This window comes from Lupinus angustifolius, chromosome LG09 (assembly GCF_001865875.1).
Source record: "Lupinus angustifolius cultivar Tanjil chromosome LG09, LupAngTanjil_v1.0, whole genome shotgun sequence".
NCBI lineage: Eukaryota > Viridiplantae > Streptophyta > Magnoliopsida > Fabales > Fabaceae > Lupinus > Lupinus angustifolius.
The window spans coordinates 15,304,653-15,320,493 of NC_032017.1; positions in this window are offsets into that span (position 1 = coordinate 15,304,653).

Below are 15,841 nucleotides of genomic sequence, written 5' to 3' on the forward strand. Positions count from 1 at the left end.
TAAAGATTTCATGGAAGATGATGAGTTCATCCATTGCCGTATTACTTTATAATTTTTTTTATTTAACTGGTATTTTTAAAGTTGATGATAGTATGAATTATTTGTCAATTTTACAAGTATCCCAATTATTGTGGATTTTTTTTTTAATAATAGTGAAATGAAATGGGGAGATGAATTGAAAAAATATAATAGGAAAAACAATAATTATTTTCCTAAAAACAAAAACAACCTTTGATTCTTTAGATTGACTTGTTTGAATGTTCTTAGAGCATGTGTTAAAACAATCATTTTTACTTATCATGTGCATGTAAGCCTTATACTCAAATCAGGAAAAATTTATAATGAGTTTAAGGATTTTATAAAGTCTCCCATGTATAACAATGCATTTTAATTTGAACGAAATGTCATATTGGTCATATATGCTCCCAAAAAAAAAATAGTCACCAAGTAACTCCCTCAAAAAGTATAAAAATGACCATGACAAGCCTAAGTTGCAAAGGACCAATGTTGTGGTCATTTCAAACTTGCAAGACTTATTTGGTGATCATTTATTTGGAGAATTAAATTAGTGGCTGTAAAGGTTAATTAGTGCCTTGATTAACGAAAAAATAAAAATATATTGGGAAGTGAACATTTTTAAAGTTCTACATTTTTTCAACAAAAGTTTACATTTTCCATTCATTAATCATTACTCTTTTGTGGCGTTTGATGATAGTAATAATGTTTATTAGGGTTGAGTATTTTAGTAGAAGTTGATAAATTGAATAACACTAAGTAGAAGAACTTGTATACTTAATATTTTCAGGTTTTGCGTCAAAATATTGGATCAAATCTACTTATATGTTTCACTTATGTTTCTTTTACTTAGTTTTATGGAGGAACAATTTAGTCATAAATGAATAGTTCCTAATAATTAGGCATTTAAAGAAACATATATGACTTGTAAGAGTACGTAAGATTTTTGGTAGAGTATATTAGATTGATATCAAATACTTCGGTGTATATTTCATTTTTCACATATACTCGTGATTAAAAAGATGAGGTTGATGAAATACTTAAAGTTATTTCACATTAAAAATTTAATATTCACAACCAATATTTGAGTTCAATATATATGATAAAAGTGTAATATATATATTGATATAGTGTAAATATGAATAGTGAATGATGCATTATCTGTATATAAAACTCATATATTGTCGTTAGGAATGGCCAAAATACCTGCCCCATAGACAGCTGCTAAAATTTCTGTAACGGGTAGTCATAAAAATAGGTTATGGGTGAGAACAAGTATCATGATATCCGCCTGCAGGTACCCACATATTTATAAATTTATTTTTTAATTAAATTACTATATAAATATATTACACTATTATTATTTTACAATTATATATTATCTATTTTGTATTATTTTATAATGAATTTTAGTGATTGAAACATATGATAAATTTAACATGTACATAAATTTTATTATTCATGTAATAATTATTTTATAAGTATTGATTATTATAAAATATGGAGGGATCCACTTACTCCAATAGTAAGTTTTTAAACTTATTTCTCATCCTAACTATTAGATATATTTCATAGAATTGATAGTTAGAATGATGAATAAGTTTACAAAACTTACTCGATGAGTAAGTGAATCCCCACTCTTATAAAATATATAAATATATATTGAAACTTAAAAACTTGTTGGGTACCTACAAATTCCACTATCCATGCGGGTATCCGTAAATAGTGCGGGTATGAGTACGAGAAAACACTACCTATACCTGTTCCATCTTATTGTTATCCCTAACTGTCGTTGCATACATTTTTTTCTCATATTCTAATAGCCTATTTTTTATAACAAAATTGTTAGTTAAATGAAAAATATATTTAAGTATTGATATTATAAGAGTTTTATCTACTATTTGTCCATCAGCTACTATCCATTTTTAATTATCATCAACTCTTCCTAAAAATTAATAAATAAATAATAAATAATTTATTAATTATACATAAATTTTTACACAATATATAAATATCACAATCTAAATAAATTGAATATAAGTCTCCATTATAAGAGCGAATTATGCAAAGGTGAACTAAGATTGAGGAGGGTTTTGGTCTTTGTTCTTTGTGGGGTACCACCATGTTTAGTTTAGTTGATTGTTAGCGCTATATGCGTAGGTGAAAAGAGGATTACATGTTTTATATTTGATGTTTCAATCCAATTGAAAAGTGATCATTCATTTAAAAGAAATTTTATAATAACATAAACTAATATTTTTATACTACTTATTGAAATTTGATTTGTTAATGATATAGATATATTTATGTATATATACCACCTTCTCATGCTAGGACCTGTCACGGTCCACCCTCTTCTGCTTGAGAAATAAGATTTCATCGAACCAGATATTATTCTATTGATCAATCATAGATACAATATCTTCAGGTAGGTTAGGGTACAGCAAATGAATCCAGGGGATAAGAATATAAATAATTCTATAATTCCGGTTGACAATTACTCTATCTACATTTAGTTAGTTTACGTTAAATTTATTTTTAAATTCAATTAATGTTTATAAGTTGAATTTCGGACTAAAAGGCATTACTTGTAGTGTTTTTCACAAGGAAAAAGTGGGCAACAAAATTGTTGGTCATAAATAATGGACATACTTATCTTATCCGAAATATACCGTATCCATATTCAATAATATTTCACCAGATAATATAAAATATTAGTTTACATTTTTTATAAAACAAATTACAATTAAATAACACATTTTGATTGCTTTTGGATACTAATAGATACAAAATATCTTCATCCATAAATAATAGAGTGTTATATCTATATGTACTATTAATATAATGATTTATACACAATCAGTATATCATTCATTATTTATTTAGATTACTTTTTGAAAAATCAATAATAATTAAATATAAATGATATATAAAATTCATAATATTTTTTCTCCAAATAATACTATGGTACAATAGGAGTGGGTAAGAAAGTAGAATAGGTTAAAAGTCATATTGTATAGTCTTGTAATTGGAAGATTCACTTTAAGACTATGTATAAGATTTTGAAGAACATTATGGTTAAGACTCCAATCTGAACATGAAATTTTGAATAAGACTATGTTAAGACTTGTAGTAAAGGTGTAAGTGCATAATTATCTCTAAGATTTGTCATATTCTTTAAATTTTCCCTCATTTATCTTTCTCCCATCAAGACTCAACTTCAAATTATACATCTTTTTGTTAAGATTTAATTTCAATTTCTTCAAAAGTGCTCTAGTGACTTGATAGTTGATACAATGAGAGTGGGTAGACAAGTTTTGAAATGTCTTACAAATCCATGAAGAAGTCTAAGGTTCTCAAAAATGAATAATTTAATTTAAGACTTCCAACCATAAATATTCAAGATTTCAATATGAACTTGAAACTCCATTTAAAACTCCCTTATGCAAGACTATGGATAATGTTGCATTTCTAAGATTTTTCTTACGATTTAATATTTATATACTAACAATATAAATGTTTTTTACACTACCAACAAATCATCCATAATTCATATGTTAACTATAATTGATTCTTAAACAAAAGTAATACAAATCAATGATAGATGATATATTGATATTATAAAAAACTTTACACTGACAATGCATAAGTTTTAAACTCTTCCCCTCAAACCAAACGCCATAATAACATTAAGCTTCTAAAAAACTATATGATTAATTAGTACGGCACTATTGACTATTGTGAGCTTCTCATATGAATCTATCTTCCAACGCATACAAATCATAACAGTGGTTATAGAATTTAATACAAATTTAGTGCCTAAACGTACCCATGTTAACAAGACATAAATAATGAATAATTAATGATACACCTTAATATATTATCATCTAATTTTTCTTACTTGCGTGAAAGTAACATGTAGTATCACCTATAATCAAATCATTAACACTAATTTATTAGAATGGATTAAAATTTGTGATAAATAAAAATGTGGAGGGGAATAAGAATAGTTGCCGTAGGCATTGGCCCCGCGCCACATGCACATCACTGTTGACATTGATATAACCATGTATAACACGTTGGTGTTCCACTCTAATCTGTTATGGTCAAGGTCACATCATGTTTTATGGTCATGATTTTGGCCCATCTCCATTCAGTGATCGATAATATAAAGATCACATGTTTAGAATGATGTCTCATTTTATATTCCGAATTAATTAAAATATTATTTTTTGTTTTCAAAATTTTTATTTGATTTATATGATAATATATGATTGTTTCAAGACAAAATATGGAACATGATTAGAAACATGTTATCCCATTCTCTCAAAAACTACCTAAACATTGTATTCCATAAAATTTGTTTCCTGTTTTAGCTTGTAGTTTGGGCTGGCATTGTAGTTGTAGGTAGCTAGAAATAGGTAGTTTATTAGATTATATCTATTGGATGAAATCAGTCTTGATTTTAATTGAAATTTAAAAATGGCTAAAAAAACAATAATATGATCATATGATAGTTTGAATCATAAAATTGGTACATGAATTATTGAAATTTCCTTTTATTTTATGAACGCTACTATGAGTAATTTCAGAAAATTAGTTTCCAAACAATACAAGTTTATTTTTAAAAGTTATAAGGTGTTTTTAATTTTTGTTTATCGAACAAGTCTAATAGCCTATTAATTAATTCAAAATCTATAAGCTACATGAAAACTTTCAAGCTCCTGATGCTGTAGGTTATTAACTAATTCAAACTCTGTGTGATCCGATCAAGAAAAATGATACCCATTGGTCTTTTCTTAAACCTTTTAACAATTTTAGGAATTAAGAAATATAAAGAAAAACCATCAATTTAGTTAATGGTTGGATGTAATTTATTAAAATTGTAATTAATTAATGAAACTACATTACTTTTTCATTCAAATTGTCTAAGTAAAAAGAATATTTGATTACAAATTTATTTATTTTACATTAAATTTTGAGAAGGATTATACAAAAAAATCAAAATTAAAACCAAAATAATTTTGTAATATGAATCACATTGAGTATATCGTACGTTAAATGATGTGCAAAAAGATTTTATTTTTATAGTAGAGTGGATGACTTTGATAAAAGTACATTAACCCATATCTAAAATTACAATAAATTATTATAAAATCCATCTTCCAAGAGTTATTTATTGTTTTCAGTTGGCTCCTCGAATTTATTTTGTTTTATTTTGATCCAATTAATATATTTTTCTTTGCAATGCTCTCAAAGTTTAACTAAAATCCAAAATTTTGGTATCCTAGAGTTGAGAACTAAATGAGCTACACAATTTCACTAATATTTTTCTAAAACTACACTATTGAGAAATGGGTTTCAGGCTATTACTGTAACAAGAAAAACCGGATCATTTTGAAGTAATTTTTTTTAAAACATCAATTCAAAATAGAAATAACTCAAATAAATTATTCGAAATAGATAAAACTTATAAAATAAAATTGAAAACAGAAAAAAACATAGATGACATATTTAGTAATTTTGCCTAAATATAAATTTAAAGTTTAATCTATAAGGAGTAACATTTAAAAACTCATGTGTATTTGTTAAAGAATGAAAAATAAAAATATTTTTGGGTTTTGAATACTAATATATGAAGAGTAAGAGGTTCGGAAAAGAAGAAGAGACACATTTTTCTCTTGGTCTAATTATGGTGGGGATGTTAATTCAACTCTCTCGGTTTGAAGGACATTGCTGACCCATGAGAATCTATGTCGATTTGGGATTGGTTTTAAGCATTAAGGTATAAGATCTCAAAGTTATATTTGGTTTGATGAGGGAATGATATGTAAGTAGTGTTTATGGGTCGAGCCAGGTTGAGATTGACATTGATTTTATTGGAATGGCCTAAGTCGAGCTATGAATCGACATTGGAGCAAACATTGTTAAATCGGGTTGAGAATCGGCCTTTCAATTGTCATGAGTTGCAGATTTCAACATTCAAGTCAATATTATAAAGGAATGAGAAAGCTAGAGAGAATAGAGAGATGATGAATCAGAAATACTTTCTAAATAAATGATCTACTCTATTTATGATATGCTCACCTTGGGCAGGTTGACAAAAGGACAAGTGATGTCATAATTGGGGCATACCCATGTCCTATCAACTAGCCAATATTGACAAATATTCGAACCTATGGCACCTCTTAGATGTCTTTAAGGAGAGTCTTTTATTTTAAGTTACTTTATATACAAGATCCGAGAATTTGTTGAGTCAATGATCCAATCTAAATTGTGGCTTATTTTTACCCTATTAAGTTATGGACTTCAACAAAATCTTATTATGTTATTATTGATAAAAATTTCAAAATAGAAAAAACAATGTTAACCTCTTTTCCACAATTATGTTAATCTTACACTTAGATTTATCTTGTTCACAACCGTATTCTTATTCACCATTCTACTTGCCTGGAATGTACCATCAAACATCTCAAAAACACCTTACAAATATTAAAGGAGGCTTTCATTTCTGGCGTACATATATTTTTTATTTCTATTTTGATTTTAGGTATGTTTTATTTATTTATTTTAGTCCTTTTTTTTTACTATTTTGCATTCGGTCCCTATTGTTAGTTTTGAATGGAAAATGGTAACGTGGCTAACAGAAATCACGTCATCAGTATTACGATGTGTCTCACCACGTCATCTATTTAATCAGTTTTATTTGTCCCTTAAATACTCAACCACTCTAATATATTTCCTCACAAAGATTATATATTAAAATCTAAACTTGCTAATTTATATGGACAAAAATCAAAATTACTACTCTATAGAGATTAAAATCAAAACAAATAAAAATAAATAGATGACATGATAAGACGCATGATAATATCGACATGGCCTCTATGAGTATTTTTCCTCTAAAACTAATGACATTGATCCATTACATTATATTCAATAAAGGTTTGGACTAAAAAAAAAGAAGTTAAAATTAAAACTTGATATTTATATCTATACTATTAATTTATATCTATATTATTAATAAAGGTAAAACAATAAATAATCACCACCATAATATAATATTTATATTTTAAACTTATCTTTTTATATTATTAATAACTATTTTAAACTTCCACACATTACTTTCATTTTTTATATTAATATATCATTAATCTTCCACACATTCTCTTATTTCTATATTATCTCTTTCTCAACCCAAGTAAAACAAACAATAACATAAAAAACATCTATAATGATTATTGGAAGTATTAAATGAGAAATTCGCATAAGTTTTATGTATATTGCGTCAACTATCATATATTATTTTCTAAATTTTCACTCTCTATTGAGTTTATATATTATATTATATATCAGTGAGGAATTTAGTAAACTGCATGGAGTATTAATCGACACGTTAGTACTTGTAGTGAAAACATATTTAAAGCTTTATTTTATTTTATTGGCGTACGTTGATTGTCCTGATTATGATCTCATTGTCTTTTTTTGTTATCTGTTCTCATTGTTTTAAATCTAGCTATCATTACCCAAATACTCGTATACAAATTTTATTTTAAATTTGGAACAAAATGATTGGCAGATAACGATGTCAAATATATTATTCACTAAGCTAATTGTTGTAGTACGATTCCCTACTTTTATATGCAGTATAATCTATAAAGAATTTGTTAGTATAAAATTTTTATATACTGTCAATCTATTATTTATTATTCATCTTAATTATTATTGATTTTCCAAAAAATAATACAATTAATCACGAATAATATATTAATTGTATAAATTTTTATATTAATTTATAATCCGCTTATGCAATTATTATTCTGACAGCCTAACACATTGTCCATGCATTAAAATTTTAAAATTAATAAAAGAATTTCTTTGACCGAGTAGAACAATTACGGAACCATAGCATATCTACACAAATAATTGATTTTTGGCAAGTCTCTATCACCGTCTTCGAACCATATGCTTTTTTGTTATTTTATATTTTTATTTTTCATGTTAAAATATTGTTGAAAAAGATTAGCGCTACATAATTTATTCAGAGAATCTGTTAAGCTAATGTAGTATTTGTGGTAGCATATATAATAATGATAATGTGAACAAAATATCCAAAGAAGTGTGTAGGTTATATCATATATTATGCTTTTTAAGGTTTAGGTTGTCATCTCATTTCTATTTTGTTCATATTCAAAGAGATTGTGGAAGTCACCTCAATAGAACCATTTATTATTGCAATATGCCCTTGATAGGAAGGGAATATCTCTTCTGGTTTCCTTTCACTTAGAGTAGTAGTGAAAATAAAAAAGGACATGTTCTATAATAAGAGATTTATTTTGAGTCTTGAAAATGGGAAAGGCACTCCTCGTATGAGTACGACACTCATTGAGAGAAACAACTACATACTTTAAAAAAGATTATTTCTTTAACATGGGTAATAAAATAATCTTGGTAACACAAAAAAGTTACACAAGATGAAGTTGTTGAATAAGAGCATTCACACGTCCAAACCTAGTGTTTCTTCTTAAGTGACCCATATTATATATCTTATAATTGTTTGTGTCCGTATTGGAGATTTTTATAATTTAGTGCACTAGTCAAGGTTATCTGTATGAGACTGTTTTTTATGGGGATAAATATGAAACACTTGATTTAAGGTTTGCTATCATTATAGTTTTCATTTTTCAAGTGGTTTTATTGTAACATGATCAATTAACAAAATAGTTGTGCCAAATGTGTTAAGTTTTTTGTACTACAAAGTATTTACACACTATATTGGTAAAGAAATAATTTCTTTCGGGATGCATGGATATCTCTTCCAACAAAATATATGTTGTTACTGTAACTCACAACATTTTTGAATGGCAGAAATAATCTTTATTGGCTGAGTCACGATCAGATCGCTCTTTTTAAGACGTTTCGTGATACTGCTAAAATTGTGCAAGCAGACTATCAATCACACCGTCCCTGATAAAACAATTTAGTTCTCTGTTATACGATTTATTACTGCATTGTAAGAATCATCTCCAATACATCCACATATGGCTACCAATGTCATTTCTCGAATTCTCACAGTATGGTTACTCGTGCCAATTCTTTTTCCACAATATTGACTGTTAGTGTTAGTTCTCGAAATTCTCACTTTGGCTGCATGTGCCAATTCTCAAGTGTCACAGAAAGAAAGGGGAGAAGGTTGCTAAAAATGCATCAGCGGAATATAAGAAGGGAGAAAGAAAAGTTGAGAAGTAAACACCTTCAACTTAGTGTGAATTATAATGAGGGGATGAGACCTCTATTTATAGTCTAAGGCCTCCAACGGCTCCCCATCTGAGGGTGCAAAAAAATAAAATGACTACATGATCCGACAATGCAAAATTTTACCACCCAACAACTCTATCATAATGGTCGAGATCTCATCCTCCAACGACTTTATCACCACCCAACGGTGTTACATGCGTGTGTTGACTTGGTCAACACACGGTCCAAGTCCAAAAGGCCCATAATTAAAAAAACATTTATTTAAAAAGAATGTTGAGCCCAAGCACAAGCCGGACAGCAGAGTAAGAGGAGGTGGTGGTGGTGGTGCACGCGAGCGTGTGGAGGGGTTTTGTCTGTGTGAGTCTTCACTCACTCACAAAACCCATTGTACCCCTCAAGTCACATCCAAGATTGCAACTTAAGGCTTATAAAGTCTTTCAACTTCTCTCCTCCAAGCAATATGCGATTTGAAGAGTTTTTTCATTTCACATCCTCAAGAATCCCTATTAATGACCACTTTAATGTGCATGTAAACCACATTAAAACCCATCATTTTAAAAAAAAATTCCAACAGTCTCTCACTTGAAATTAAAAAACGATTTCCGGGAATTTATGTGGTCTCAATAAGATTGTGCATAAACAAATGTCTCATGCGACTTGAACTTTTGCATAGTGAATAAGATCCAGATTTTACTAGAGTGACTCATAGTCTTGAACTCTATCCCCGACATCAAACCACACACAACCTTTTCAAATGTGTATTCTTTAAAGCTTGTGCGTTAAAGGTCATGCACATCTATCTCAGTATAGTGAACGCTCTAGAAATTTATGCCATAAAATTTCATAGGAAGCGGCCCCCACTTCTACATTCACATAATTGAGTCTATCAAGAGTACTCCTATAGTCTAGGTACTCCACTCCAATTGGAGTATAGATCTCATTAAGATTATGTTGCAAAAATCATGATTCTCATGATTTTATAGCATGTTCATTCTCATATCACTTCACGACTTGTTATTACCCATTGAACCTATTTCTTAGGATTTCCAGTCAGTCAGGTCAGGTTACCTTTATGAGTGATCCTCGTTCTAAGGGCAATATTCTCATACTCTTAGAAGTATTATGGACTTTCTTTCTAGCTAGTCATTTCATTAAAATGATCTGCTAAGTTATTCTCAGTGCGTACATGATTCACTTTAACACTCCCAGAGAGAGTAACTCTCTAATGGCGTTGTGTTTATGACGAATTTGTCGTTTCTTATCGTTATAAAAGCAGTTCTCAATTTTTGCAATAGTTGCGATACTATCACGATGGATCAACACATCCGAGATCAGTTTTTCTCATAGGGGAATCTTTGCAAGCAAGCTTCTCAACCAATTTCCTTTCTCACTAGCTGTTGCTAGTGCTATCATTTTAGCTTCCATAGTGGATTGAGCCAAAATAGTCTGTTTCTTTGACTTCCAAGAAACAGCCCACCAACTATGCTAAATATATAACCATTGGTTGCTTTGGAATCATCTGAAAGAGTGTTCCAATCAGCATCACCGAACTCTTCTAGGTTAGTTGGAAACCTTTGGTAATATAATCCATGGTTTATCATTTTCCTAAGGTATCTCATTACCCTTTTTATAATATGTCAATGCTCCATACTAAGTCTACTGGTAAATCTGCATAATAATCCCACAACATAGGCAATGTCGAGTCTAGTACAATCAGTAGCATACCAAAGACTGCCAATGATGCTAGCATACTCAGCGTGTCTTACACCTTCACTAGTGTTCCAAAAAAGTTTTACACTTGGATCATATGGTGTGCTAGCAGGTTTATAGTCAAAGTATTTATATTTCTTTAAGATCTTTTCCATATAGTGAGATTGATCCCAAGAAATTCATTCTTTTGACCTAGTAATTTTTATATCAAGGATTACACTTGCCTCTCCAAGGTCTTTCATATCAAAATTATTACACAACAATGATTTTATATTATTCACAACAAGAATGTTGGAACCAAATATGAGTAGGTCGTCTACATAGAGACAAATGATTGTGCAAATGTCATTTTCTTATTTGTAATAAATGCATTTGTCACTTTCATTCACCTTAAACTCATTCGAGACCATTAAGTCGTTAAACTTTTCATGCCACTGTTTAGGTGCTTGCTTAAGACCATATAATGACTTATCTAACTTGCAAATCTTATTTTTTTGCCCATATATTACAAAACCTTCAGGTTGTTCCATATAGATTTCTTCTTCCAAATCACCATTTAAGATTTCAAGTGGTTTTATTGTAACATGATCAATTAACAAAATAGTTGTGCCAAATGTGTTAAATATTTTTGCACTATAAAGTATTTACCCACTCTATATGTAAATAATTAATCTCTTTCAGGATGTATGATTGTCCCTTTCAACAAAATATTTGTTGTTACCTGTAGCTCACAATAATACTGAATGACACGAAATAATCTTTACTAGCTGAGTCACGACCAGATCATCCTCTTTAAGGCGTTTCATGATACTACTAAAATTGTGCAAGCAAACTATTAACCATGTCATCCCCAGGATAAAATAACTCAGTTATTTGTTATACGATGTCTTATTGCATTGTAAGAATTGCTCTCGATCACACCCACTGTATGACTACTAGTGTCAATTCTCGAATTCTCATAGTATGGCTACCCGTGCCAATTATTTTACCACAATACTGACTACCAATGTCAGTTCTCCAAATTCTCACTTTGGCTGCCTGTGCCAATTCTCAAGTGCCGCAGAAAGAAAGGGGAGAAGGTTGTCGGAAATGCATGGGGAATATAAGGAGGGAGAAAGAAAATTTGAGAGGTAAACGGTGCAAATAATCAAGCGGCTATATGATCTGACGATGCAAAATTTTACCACCCAACCCCGAGCTGGACAACAGCGTAGGTGATGACAGTGGTGCGTGCACGTTTGTGGAGGGGGACTTACACAAATAAAACTCATTGTACTCCTTGAGACACACTCCAAGGTTGCAACTTGAGGCTTATAAAACCTTTCAACTTTTGTCTTCCAAGCAATGTGGGACTTAGAGTGTTTTTTCATTTCACATCCCCAAGAATCTCTATTAATGTCTACTTTAATGTGCATTTAAACCACGTTAAAACTCATCATTTTTTAAATAAATTCCAACAATATCGTTTATAAGAATTAAACTTTTAACCTTATAACTATTCTAAGGATCTAATGAAGTCTTACTTAACTAAGCCAATATATTGTTGATAAATGTGTTAAGTTTAAGTCCAAATAATATCATTATACTTTGAAAAGGCAATGGTAAGAAAATTCCCTTAACATTACAAATATTAGCAATTAAAACATTGGCACGTCATAATTAACAAACATTTTTTTAACGAAATGTGTGTAACAACCCCTCCTCTCTATATACATTTTTATTCTCCAAACAAATACGTGTTATTCTTGAATTTGCGCAGCAATCCAAAAGAGTTCTATGTACGGAAGCATATTTGTAGGTACTTTTTTCATTTATTTATTGCATTCCCTACTTTTTCTTTTCACATTAAAATCATATTTGTAGGCACATCTGGGAAGACTAGCATGTACTTGATTGAATTCAGAAAAAAGCAAAGTTGTTAAGCTTTCCTTTTCTTTGAACTTTAAATTTTTGTCCACACTATTTTAACATGACTCGATTCATTATGTCATTGTGTTTTTTGAATGAGGAATGACTAAGCGGTTTAGCTTATAATATAATATGTTATATTTGATTATTATTTTGATTAATTGTTGACATCTATGCGAGTGGTTGAGTATTTAAGGGACAAAATTATGTTGAAAATTTCATGTTTCATTTAGGACATATCTTGGTCTTTCAGATTATCATCATTCTTTGTTGCAATTTCATATATTGACGAACAAGAAGTTGTAATATAATAGAGAAGCTAAGAAATATGGAAACTTCAATTCTTGTACTTATGTAATTTTTTGTTTATAATATTTTCATTTAATTGTATATTTTTTTATACTGAATTTGAATCTTACATAACATATATGAAAGAGTTAACCCTACTATACTATAACGTTTCTAACTCAAACAAAATTGTTTTCTATAGAGGATACATATGGGAAGATTAAAATTATTATTTTTAGTATGAACAATTTTTTTAAAATAAGTTATGTTGATCTGTGTGGATATCACACATTCATGTTAATATTATTTATATTAATGGACATATTTTTAACATAAATATATGCTTTGAACTGAGCAGATAGTCAGCATATAATGCAAGAAGAAATGGGATCAAGCCTATTCTTTTTCTTTTTTGTTGTTAAATTTCTACTTATGCATGTGCAACTGGGATGCCAACTTATGTGTTTGCACTGTTAATAATATTTGGTGCTTTTGTGCCATAATCTCTATTGCTAGTTGTAGCCATTACCTATGTCACTATGCTTGTTGTAAATTTGAAAGCTGCTTGCTAAGATGAAAATGAAATGGCTTAAAACTTGATAATGAATCATCAAATTTCAAATTGTTATATGTGTTTTGGCACTCTTAATTATTGTTAATTTTTTATTGCATTGGAAACATGTATACTAAACATTAACTAATCCGATTACGGTTTGATTATTGTTGTATACAAAACATTTGTTTAGTAAGCACAAATGTACGAAATTTTTACTGTTTGTTTCACCCTAATAAATGAATATTTTGTTTTAAATTTAACAACAAATGATTCTACTTCAATAGCTCAAACTACATGAAGGTGGGTAACCTAGTCATGAGGTGTGGTTAACCATTAAGTATGAGAGTATCATATTAGATGAAAATATGATCTAAGAATTATTTATAATAATAACTTGGACAATGCCTTCCTTATGAGTTAACTTTTAAGCTAAAGTTAGATTCAATTATTATAATATGGTATCAAAACCTTTATGATCAAGTGATGAGGAGTTTGATTATTATCTTCAGAAATGAAATGAAATCTTGTAATTTGGCCCATTAACTTGTTGGAATATACAAGGAAAAATTATTGGACAACAGACAACATTCTTATGGGATAAAACTTTGTTGTATAAGGCATTATAATAGTCAACTGACTTTATTTTATAGGACTTCGACATATTAGTGTTATATCACCATTCTATTTTTAAGACTCATCTTGACTATTTATATTTTCTATCACATCACAATTCTCTTTTAAGATTCATTTTTATTCCAATAATATTAATTATTTACCATTTCTAAAAATCATTTTCAAAAATAAATTTTTAATTACATTAACACACACATACATATATATATATATATATATATATATATATATTACATGGTTATTTTTATTTCCAAATATTATTTTACTTTAACTATACCATTGAAATATACGGTTCTTTTATTTCAACAACTATTTCAATATGTGTACTACATGTCATAAAGTTATTATTCAATTGGTTATTTTATACCCTTTTAACTATTAACTGTAACTTTTTTATTGCAATTGATAAAACATGATTTTTATTCGAAAATAAAAAATAAACATTTCACATATTTCCTCTTAATAAAAGTCTGGAAAAAGAAAAAAAAGTTGAGCTTTAGTATTCTTTTCCGTATATATTTTACACAATAAGTTGCTAGTACTTCATGCAAAATAGAAAAATATATATTTCATGAGTTGATAAACAATCATGTATATTTTTTTTAGCAGATTTCTTTAAAATTAAAAAGTATATTTGAGAATGTTATAACTATTTAACTATTATAATAAAATATAGAAACGTGATAGGGTGTGAAGAGAGTGAATAATTAAAAGAAAAAGGTTCCACTGAATAATCTTCTTTAATCGTGAGACTTATTTTAAGGCTCTTCATAAAATTTTAAAAGTAGCAGTCTTATCAGAATATGATGTGAAGGCTTTACATAAAACATGTAAAAACTAATGCCTCTTAAGCTGTGTATAAATTGGAATCTCTGGTTTGGCTCCCTTTTCATTTTCTTCCATTATCTAATTCTCTCACACTTATAATATCTCTTTTGAGTCCACCAACCCTTTAAAATAGAAACTTTATGAGTAGAATGAATTAATGAAATTAGTAGCAAGTTAAAATATCTGTTTAAAAGAGGATTAGGGAACACTTATATTGTTTTAAGATTTTTTATAAACCTATATGTTAAGAATAATATGATATACCTCAATTAAATGACTTTAAAAAAAAACTATTTCCATCTTCACGTGGTAATTTAATAGGTAAAATCAACTTATTTGGTATACTTTAATTAATTAGGAGTAATACTTTGCCTTAAAATCAATTATGAATTAACATATTTAAAGTTAAATAATTTGTTTATAATTACTTGTTAATATAAATTTTTGTACCTAACTTTAGAAGTCTTAAATAGATAGATAAAATGGAGGTCGTTCTATATAAAATATATCCTGAACTAAAACAAAAGTTTTTTTTGTCTATAAGGAAAAGTATTTTATTAATGAATTAATTTTTTTAAGGTGCGTATTAATACATTTCAACAAATATATCTCTTAGGAGTTGAATATTTAATCTTTTGATCTATC